Here is an 8,899-nt window from a genome sequence, read left to right as displayed (position 1 = left end):
GATTGCATGTAGCACCTTTAGCGGTAGGTTACTGTTTGCCATCTGCGGGTTCGATTGCATGTAGCGCCTTTAGCGGTAGGTTACTGTTTGCCATCTGCGGGTTTGATTGCATGTAGCGCCTTTAGCGGTAGGTTACTGTTTGCCATCTGCGGGTTTGATTGCATGTAGCGCCTTTAGCGGTAGGTTACTGTTTGCCATCTGTGGGTTCGATTGCAGGTAGCGCCTTTAGCGGTAGGTTACTGTTTGCCATCTGTGGGTTCGATTGCATGTAGCACCTGTGGGTTCGATTGCATGTAGCACCTTTAGCGGTAGGTTACTGTTTGCCATTTGTGGGTTCGATTGCAGGTAGCACCTTTAGCGGTAGGTTACTGTTTGCCATTTGTGGGTTCGATTGCAGGTAGCACCTTTAGCCATGGGTTACTATTTGCCATCTGTGGGTTCGATTGCATGTAGCACCTTTAGCGGCAGGTTACTATTTGCCATTTGTGGGAGGTTACTATTTGCCATCTGTGGGTTCGATTGCAGGTAGCATCTTTAGCCACGAGTTACTATTTGCCATCTGTGGGTTTACTCGATTAAGTTTAATAAAGTACTCGAAAGTGTAGATTGGTGAACAATAAATAAATGGTCCCTGCTGGGCTCGTTAATTATTTCTGACGAATCCACACTTTCTCGTACATTTTCCGTTACCTGATTAGATGGGGAGGGGGTTAAAACTGTATGCAAGGTAAATAACCCATTTTGGAATGTTAATTCACAGTTGTTCCCCCTTGATCACTATCATACATGTATTTCCAAAACCTTGATGGAGAAGAAATATTATCAGATGGCCCCAGAACATAGGCCTACATGTGTTATAAACATCACACAATTCCGTAAAACAATGTTTAAACAGTGTATGATAGTGTAGACGAATTTTAGTCGTTTTACTGTAACTTTATGTAGCTGTTGAACAGCTGTATCGTTACAAAAGGTAAAGGTTAATATCTTTTAAATAAATGAGGGAGCGGAACTCAGTCCAGAGGTAAAGTGCTCGCCTGACAGACATGAATACATAAACACATGCACGCTCGCAAACACACATGCGCATACTCACAAACATCCATTAATTAAACAACGTCAACATCCACACACACACGCACACATACATACACACACAAACGCACACGCACATCGACACACGCACACACACAGACACGCACACACAGACACACGCACACACACAGACACGCGCACACACACACACAGACACACACGCACACACAGACACACACACAGACACACACACAGACACGCACACATACACACACACACACAGAGACACACACACTCACAGACACACACACACACACACACACAGACACACACACACAGACACACACACACACACACATACAGACACACACACAGACACACACACACAGGCACACACACACGCACATACAGACACACAGACACGCACACACACACATACACACACAGACACACACACACACACACACAGACACACACACAGACACACACACGCACACAGACACACACACACACAGAGAGACACACACACTCACAGACACACACACACAGACACACACACACAGACACACACACACAGACACACACAGGCACACACACACACACACACAGGCACATAGACACGCACACAGACACGCACACACACACAGACACACACACACACAGACACACACACAGACACACAGACGCACACAGACACACACACACACGCACACAGACACACACACACAGACACACACACACACACACACAGACAGACACACACACAGACACACACAGACACACACAGACACACACAGACACACACACACATATACACACACACACAGACACACACACACATACACAGACACACGCACACACACGCACGCATACACGCACGCACACACACACATATGCACACACAAACACACACGCACACACACGCACACGCACACACACTGTCATATTTACTCTTCGCATCTTGTTACTATTCGGGGCGGGACGTAGCCCAGTGGTAAAGTAAACGCCTGATGCGCGGACGGTGTAGTATGTATCGCCGTCGGTGGACCCATTGGGTTATTTCTTGTTCCAACCAGTGCACCACGACTGGTATATCAAAGGCCGTGGTATGTGTTATCCTGTCTGTGGGATGGTGCATATGAAAGATCCCTTTCTACTAATGGAAAAATGTTGGGGTTTTCCTCTCTATGACTGTCAAAATTACCATATGTTTAACATTCAATAGCCGATGATTAATAAATCAATGTGCTCTGTGTCGTTAAACAAAACAAACTCTTGTCACTATTCCGCGCATATAAAACACAGAAATTAAGGTCCTAAGTATACAGATGATATCGGAAATGATGAACAGAAAGTAACGATTTCATCACATCAGTATCTATTTATATCGACATAGGCAAAATTACAGAAACCTCTAAATGTGTACAAAATGTATGGTTTTAACTGATGCGATTTTAACAAGTGATTTATGCATGACTTTACGGCAAATGAAGTGTCAGTATTTGGTACAACCCCCGTCGACTCGGGACAAAACGAGAAGTGTCAGTATCTGGTACAACCCTCATCGACTCGGGACAAATCGAGAAGTGTCAGTATCTGGTATAATCTGTATGTCTGTATCTCTGTATGTCTCTGCCTCTCTCTCTCTCTCTCTCTCTCTCTCTCTCTCTCTCTCTCTCTCTCTCTCTCTCTCTCTCTCTCTCTCTCTGTGTTAAAAGCAAAGCATTGTTTATCATTCATCATGATTCTTTCATCTACTTCTACTTCTTCTTAAAGTGGAATTAGTTCTCTCTCTCTCTCTCTCTCTCTCTCTCTCTCTCTCTCTCTCTCTCTCTCTCTCTCTCTCTCTCTCTCTCTCTCTCTCTCTCTCTCTCTCTCTCTCTCTCTCTGTTAAAAAGCATTGTTTATCATTCATCATTATTCTTTCATCTACTTCTACTTCTTCTTAAAGTGGAATTAGATCAGAGTCCGTACCCGGGGAAAATCACAATTTTTTCGAAAAATGGACCCCGTGTGCGGTAAAAGATTTGCCACATAAAATCATATTTACGTATATCTAGGATCACAACCTAGGTGGACAACCAGGCGCGGATTCTGGATTTTTTAATAGGGGTCCCAAAACCCGGGTTTTTTAAAAATATAATTTAAAGGTCCTTGACAGGTGGGCGGGACCAAACATGGGGGGGGGGGGGGGCTTATTGGGCCCCGCCTGAACCCGCGCCTGACAACTTTGCCAACAAGATACTGGAAATGAAAGTAAAATTTGTTTTATTTATCGACGCCACTAAAGCACATTGATTTTTTTATCCTATCATCGGCTATTGGACGTCAAACATATGGTCATTCTGACACTTTTTTAGAGGAAACCTGCTGTCGCCACATAGGCTACTCTTTTACGACAGGCAGCAAGGGATCTTTTATTTGCGCTTCCCACAGGCAGGATAGCACAAACCATGGCCTTTGTTGAACCAGTTATGGATCACTGGTCGGTGCAAGTGGTTTACACCTACCCATTGAGCCTTGCGGAGCACTCACTCAGGGTTTGGAGTCGATATCTAGATTAAAACTCCCATGCCTTGACTGGGATCCGAACCCAGTACCTACCAGCCTGTAGACCGATGGCCTAACCACAACGCCACCGAGGCCGGTGAGCTACTGGAAATGTGTAGGTAGCGATAATCATGCAGCATTTTTCATTATCCCAGTAGTCAGTCTAATCGGACTTGGTATCTTTTTGAAAAGTGTTCACTTTATGTTTGAAGTAATCCGATGGTGGAAACCGATTTCTAATAAAATGTGCATACCCCCCCCCCCCCACACACACACACCCCAGGCCACCAATTATTTGCTAGGGGGTCATCAAAAAAAATTCACTTGTGTATGTTAAATGTTGTTTGATTTTTCAACATCCAAAATGGCCGCCATATTCAAAAGATCCTCAAAAATGGTCAAATTTTCTAATGGATTCACTAAACATGTTTCAAACCCCCTTAATCTTTACATCATGTATTTGTATTGTTACAGCTTTGTAGCAGGTTAATAATCAGAATGTCGAAAAATCGCCGTCACAGATATAATACCTATGCTGAATGTGTTACGAGTATGCTATTATATTGATATTTTATTGGAAAATAGTTGATGATGAACATAATTAATGTGGAAGTTTATCAATGATCTAGTAGTTGTTTCATAAATTATAATAATGAATTCTTTTTGCAGTATTATGAAAACGTTTATTTTTTCACATTCAACCGGCCTCGGTGGCGTCGTGGCAAGCCATCGGTCTACAGGCTGGTAGGTACTGGGTTCGGATCCCAGTCGAGGCATGGGATTTTTAATCCAGATACCGACTCCAAACCCTGAATGAGTGCTCCGCAAGGCTCAATGGGTAGGTGTAAACCACTTGCAACGACCAGTGATCCATAACTGGTTCAACAAAGGCCATGGTTTGTGCTATCCTGCCTGTGGGAAGCGCAAATAAAAGATCCCTTGCTGCCAATCGGAAGAGTAGCCCATGTAGTGGCGACAGCGGGTTTCCTCTCAAAATCTGTGTGGTCCTTAACCATATGTCTGACGCCATGTAACCGTAAATAAAATGTGTTGAGTGCGTCGTTAAATAAAACACTTCTTTCTTTCTTTTTTTCACATTCACTTTTTTCTTGCAAATTTGATATCGCAACTGAAGGGGGACAATTGTTAAACAGGGTATACCACAACCAGTTGTTTATGGCACCCATAAGATCATCTTTAGATGAATTCCATAAACTGAACATGTGATGACCCTCATCCTGATAATATACAATCGTCTATAATGTCCTGTTACCATAACAGCAGACAATATGGAAAATAAGAATGTTTTTTTTCAGAAATTGCCGTTTTAAGTCTAAACTAGGAACAGGCTTCAGATACAATTGATAAAGTAGTAAACAATCAAGCACTACAACTGACACCGCCACACCCTGGAGGAATGGCCACAGAAATGTGGATCTAAAATTGTTTTAATGTGGTCCACTTCCAACGTCCAGGACATGGGGAAGGATTCCTTAAAACAGCTTACCACTTCCTATTAATCACCAAAACTGACCAAAGCATTAGTTACTTTAATGTAGTGATGAGAAATATCCAAAAGCTCCGAATCCCTTCTTTTTATTAGAGTCTCTTGAACGTAATATTTTAATGGATCCCTGCATGGTGAAAACCACACTAAAATACCAATGGATGAGATCATGGAAGTACCTATCAACAGATTCTCCAAGAAGACAGGTGGTCTGTCGAGTTTGTGTTAGTGAGCCGTGGGTGTACATAAAACATCATTTGGCTGCACTCAACATTTCGAGAATTGCACCAAAGCAACGAGTTACTGAACTTTGTATAAACTGAATTCAGAAAGCCCGTATCACGAAAAATATCACTTCTGAGACTCAACAACTATTTGTAACTACTTCAGACAAAAATGCCACAAATTCAATGATAATGTTAAGAAATAACAAGTAACATTTGACAAATTGACGGAAAAGAAAAAAGACAAAGAGATAATTGTTTGTGGCAATTCTTGCTGATTTTGATAGAAAAAACATTGGATGTGCACTATATAATATGGAGTGGCTGATCTGAAGCAAGCCATGGACTGTTTGTGATGAGCGAAGTGTCAGCAGGACAAAGTATAAGTCTTTGTTAGGAAATAATATCCGGCTTCTTTCCCCACAACCACCAACATCGTTTCCATCCAGGGAAATAGGATGCAGCATTGTAGATTTGCGACTTGCAGATAAGTCACATACAATTTGCAAGTAGTATGCATAATTTCTATCAATGATCTTGCCCCTCCCACTTTTAAAGGATGGGCATTGCCAGGTAGTACTACTCTTTGTCTCGCTTTCTGACGGTTATCATTCAAAAAGGGGACAGCTGTACTTGTCCAAAAAATGGTCAGACACGTAGGTAGAGAACGGACATTATGTATCCATGTGGGACAGGGCTATTCCATCCTCAGGTACATAATACGATGTCAGAGACTCGGCAAGCCTCGTCCCTGACAACACATTATGTACCCTCGGGTGGAATGGCAATGTTCTACATGGACACATATGAAGGATTTTTTTATTCCCTTGACCTAGGACGTCATATATGCCATTGATGTGATGATATGTAAAGTATTTACCTGTACCAAAGGCAACCCATATTCTCATCTTTTTGTTTTACCCCCATGTGGTATCAAAGACTCGGGAGACACCCATAATTGCACCCGATGATGACCTCCTTGCGTTGGTGTGGGACAAAATTTACATCATGAACAGCAATCACAGCATCCATAGGAGAGAAGCAAAGAAAAGGTATGCAGGGAAGCAGGCATCCTGGCTTAAGTGAAATGCTTGGCCACGCTTGTCATCAAAAATCCAGCCATTGCACCAACGCAGATACAGATGATCCACAGCTTCGGCTACTGAAATGTTATACAGTTATCTTGTATGATAAGCTCGGCGACCTGAAAATTGTAAACGAAGCATGGCGAAGATAATAGAAACCATTTCGTTTACACCAGGATGCCTGACTGCAGCACTCAAAACAGGTTTCCTATCAAAGCTGAAATATGGCTCACCAGCGAACAGTTAACAAAATGCACCCACTCTAGAGGGGTGGGGATGGACTTTTGATAAAGACAGCTTTTTCACCTGAAGCCTCCAAAGCCTGCAGTAAGTTAAGTGGGTGTCGTCCCATTACGTCTACGTCTCGATTGCAATTTATCATAGAATCACCTGCGTAATAATGGACAATTCGGGTACAATCTTTACTTGGGTCGTTTGGGTACTTAACAAATGGATTTGTTTAAAAGTACTCGACCAAGGTTCTGTTTGTTTGGGTCTGTCAGTAATAATAGTAAAAGAGGTGAAGTGTTTAACTACATTAGCTAATACATTAAATGATATGTCTCTAATTTGTTTTGCACTTGTTTAAAATATCTTGGGACTTATAGATAATGATGTTAGGCGCGGTACTCTATTATCTCATATGAATATTAAAACTCGGATAACATTAACATTAATCAAACACTGACATTCAAACTTTCAAACTATTTCTCAAGCAGAGATGGAGTAATCGTAATCAGTAAATATAATCGATTACAATGTTTGAAAATGCCATATAATCGCAATCGTATTAGATTACAATGTTTGAAAATGCCATATAATCGCAATCGTAATCGATTACAATGTTTGAAAATGCCATATAATCGCAATCGTAATCGATTACAATGTTTGAAAATGCCATATAATCGCAATCGTAATCGATTACAATGTTTGAAAATGCCATATAATCGCAATCGTAATCGATTACAATGTTTGAAAATGCCATATAATCGCAATCGTAATAGATTACAATGTTTGAAAATGCCATATAATCGCAATCGTAATAGATTACATTAATAATTATGCAATCGTCATCAGCGAATACTTTCATGATTATTCCTCATTTACCAAACCCATTAGATATGTTCAGCACCAACTACAGTACTGGTCAATCAGTGTAGACACTGGAACTGTTATTCCATTGTCTTGTACTCTAATAGTAGAACTGTCCGTATATACTGGTTAACCCAATTGAAATTTAGCATCAGTATTGCATTTTATAAGAAACGCATAATAAATTGTGTTTTACTTAGTAGTTAGCACAATGTGCTTTTAAATATTTTAAATGTTTGGAGCGTCTCATGGACTGTTTGACCGGATGCTGTATTTTCGAATCTTTGTGTATATTCATATATTAATATTCTATGATTTATGTACAGCATGTGGCACAATTATAAAATAACTTGTTTTTATCTTTTTGTACTACTAATACTATCATTTGCCTTAAAAACAGGGAATTATTATGACTGGATTATCAAATGAATGAAACCCAGGGGGATGAAGTCACACATTAACATAATGGCATCTATGTGTTTACTTTTGCTATAAAAGCACTTGAATGAATAGTGTTCTAGCTGGCATTATACAGAAGGGCGTTAGCTGCGCTGTGCCTCCTGTCCTGAACAGAGGAGCCGGCCAAGGCCAGCACCTTTACCCATGATAGGCGTGGGCTACAACAGCTTGCTCTGAATGTGCACGTAAAGCCCTATGACCATGCGCCATGCCCCAGTTTAGTGTCGCCCTGCTGTTTGTTATCATTACTCTGATGATCATCGCCCTGCCATATTTCTACAAAACATAGTAATAAAATTAGTGGGCCCATTGGGCTATTTTTCGTTCCAACCAGTGCACCATGGCTGGTATATTAAAGACCGTGGTATGTGCTATCCTGTCTGTGGTATGGTGCATATAAAAGATCTCTAACTACTAATGGAAAAATGTAGCGGATTTCTTCTCTCTAAAATTTCATGTCAAATGTCCAAATGTTTGATATCCAATAGCCAAGGCGTGTTCGAAACCTTAGTGGTATATGGGCACGTTAAACTAGATATCTATCTATCCAATAGCCGATGATTAATAAATCAATGTGCTCTAGTGGTGTTGTTAAACAAAACAAACTACTTTCCACCCACTACTACATAATAAAGGAAATATTGCCCATACCTCCCGGCGTGCGTATCTTGTACCTCACTGGTACTCTTGCTTCCTTTAATTGTAGAATTAACAGTTCTCAACTCTTCTTTTAAATCACAGGCAGGCCTAATTTCGGATATATATATATATATTATTTTCTCCAAAATAGCATCCCAGTATGCAATTTGTGGAATTTGGGTAAAGTGGTCTAATCTTGGGTCGGACACCCTTGGTGGTTTGGATCATACCCAATGTCCGATCATTATCCTTGGACTTCATTTTCCATATTTTGTTTTAAATAAGCACTTTATTAACAAAAATATGGT

Source organism: Gigantopelta aegis, chromosome 8 (assembly GCF_016097555.1).
Source record: "Gigantopelta aegis isolate Gae_Host chromosome 8, Gae_host_genome, whole genome shotgun sequence".
Taxonomy (NCBI): Eukaryota; Metazoa; Mollusca; class Gastropoda; order Neomphalida; family Peltospiridae; genus Gigantopelta; species Gigantopelta aegis.
Note: the sequence above shows the minus strand (reverse complement) of the source record.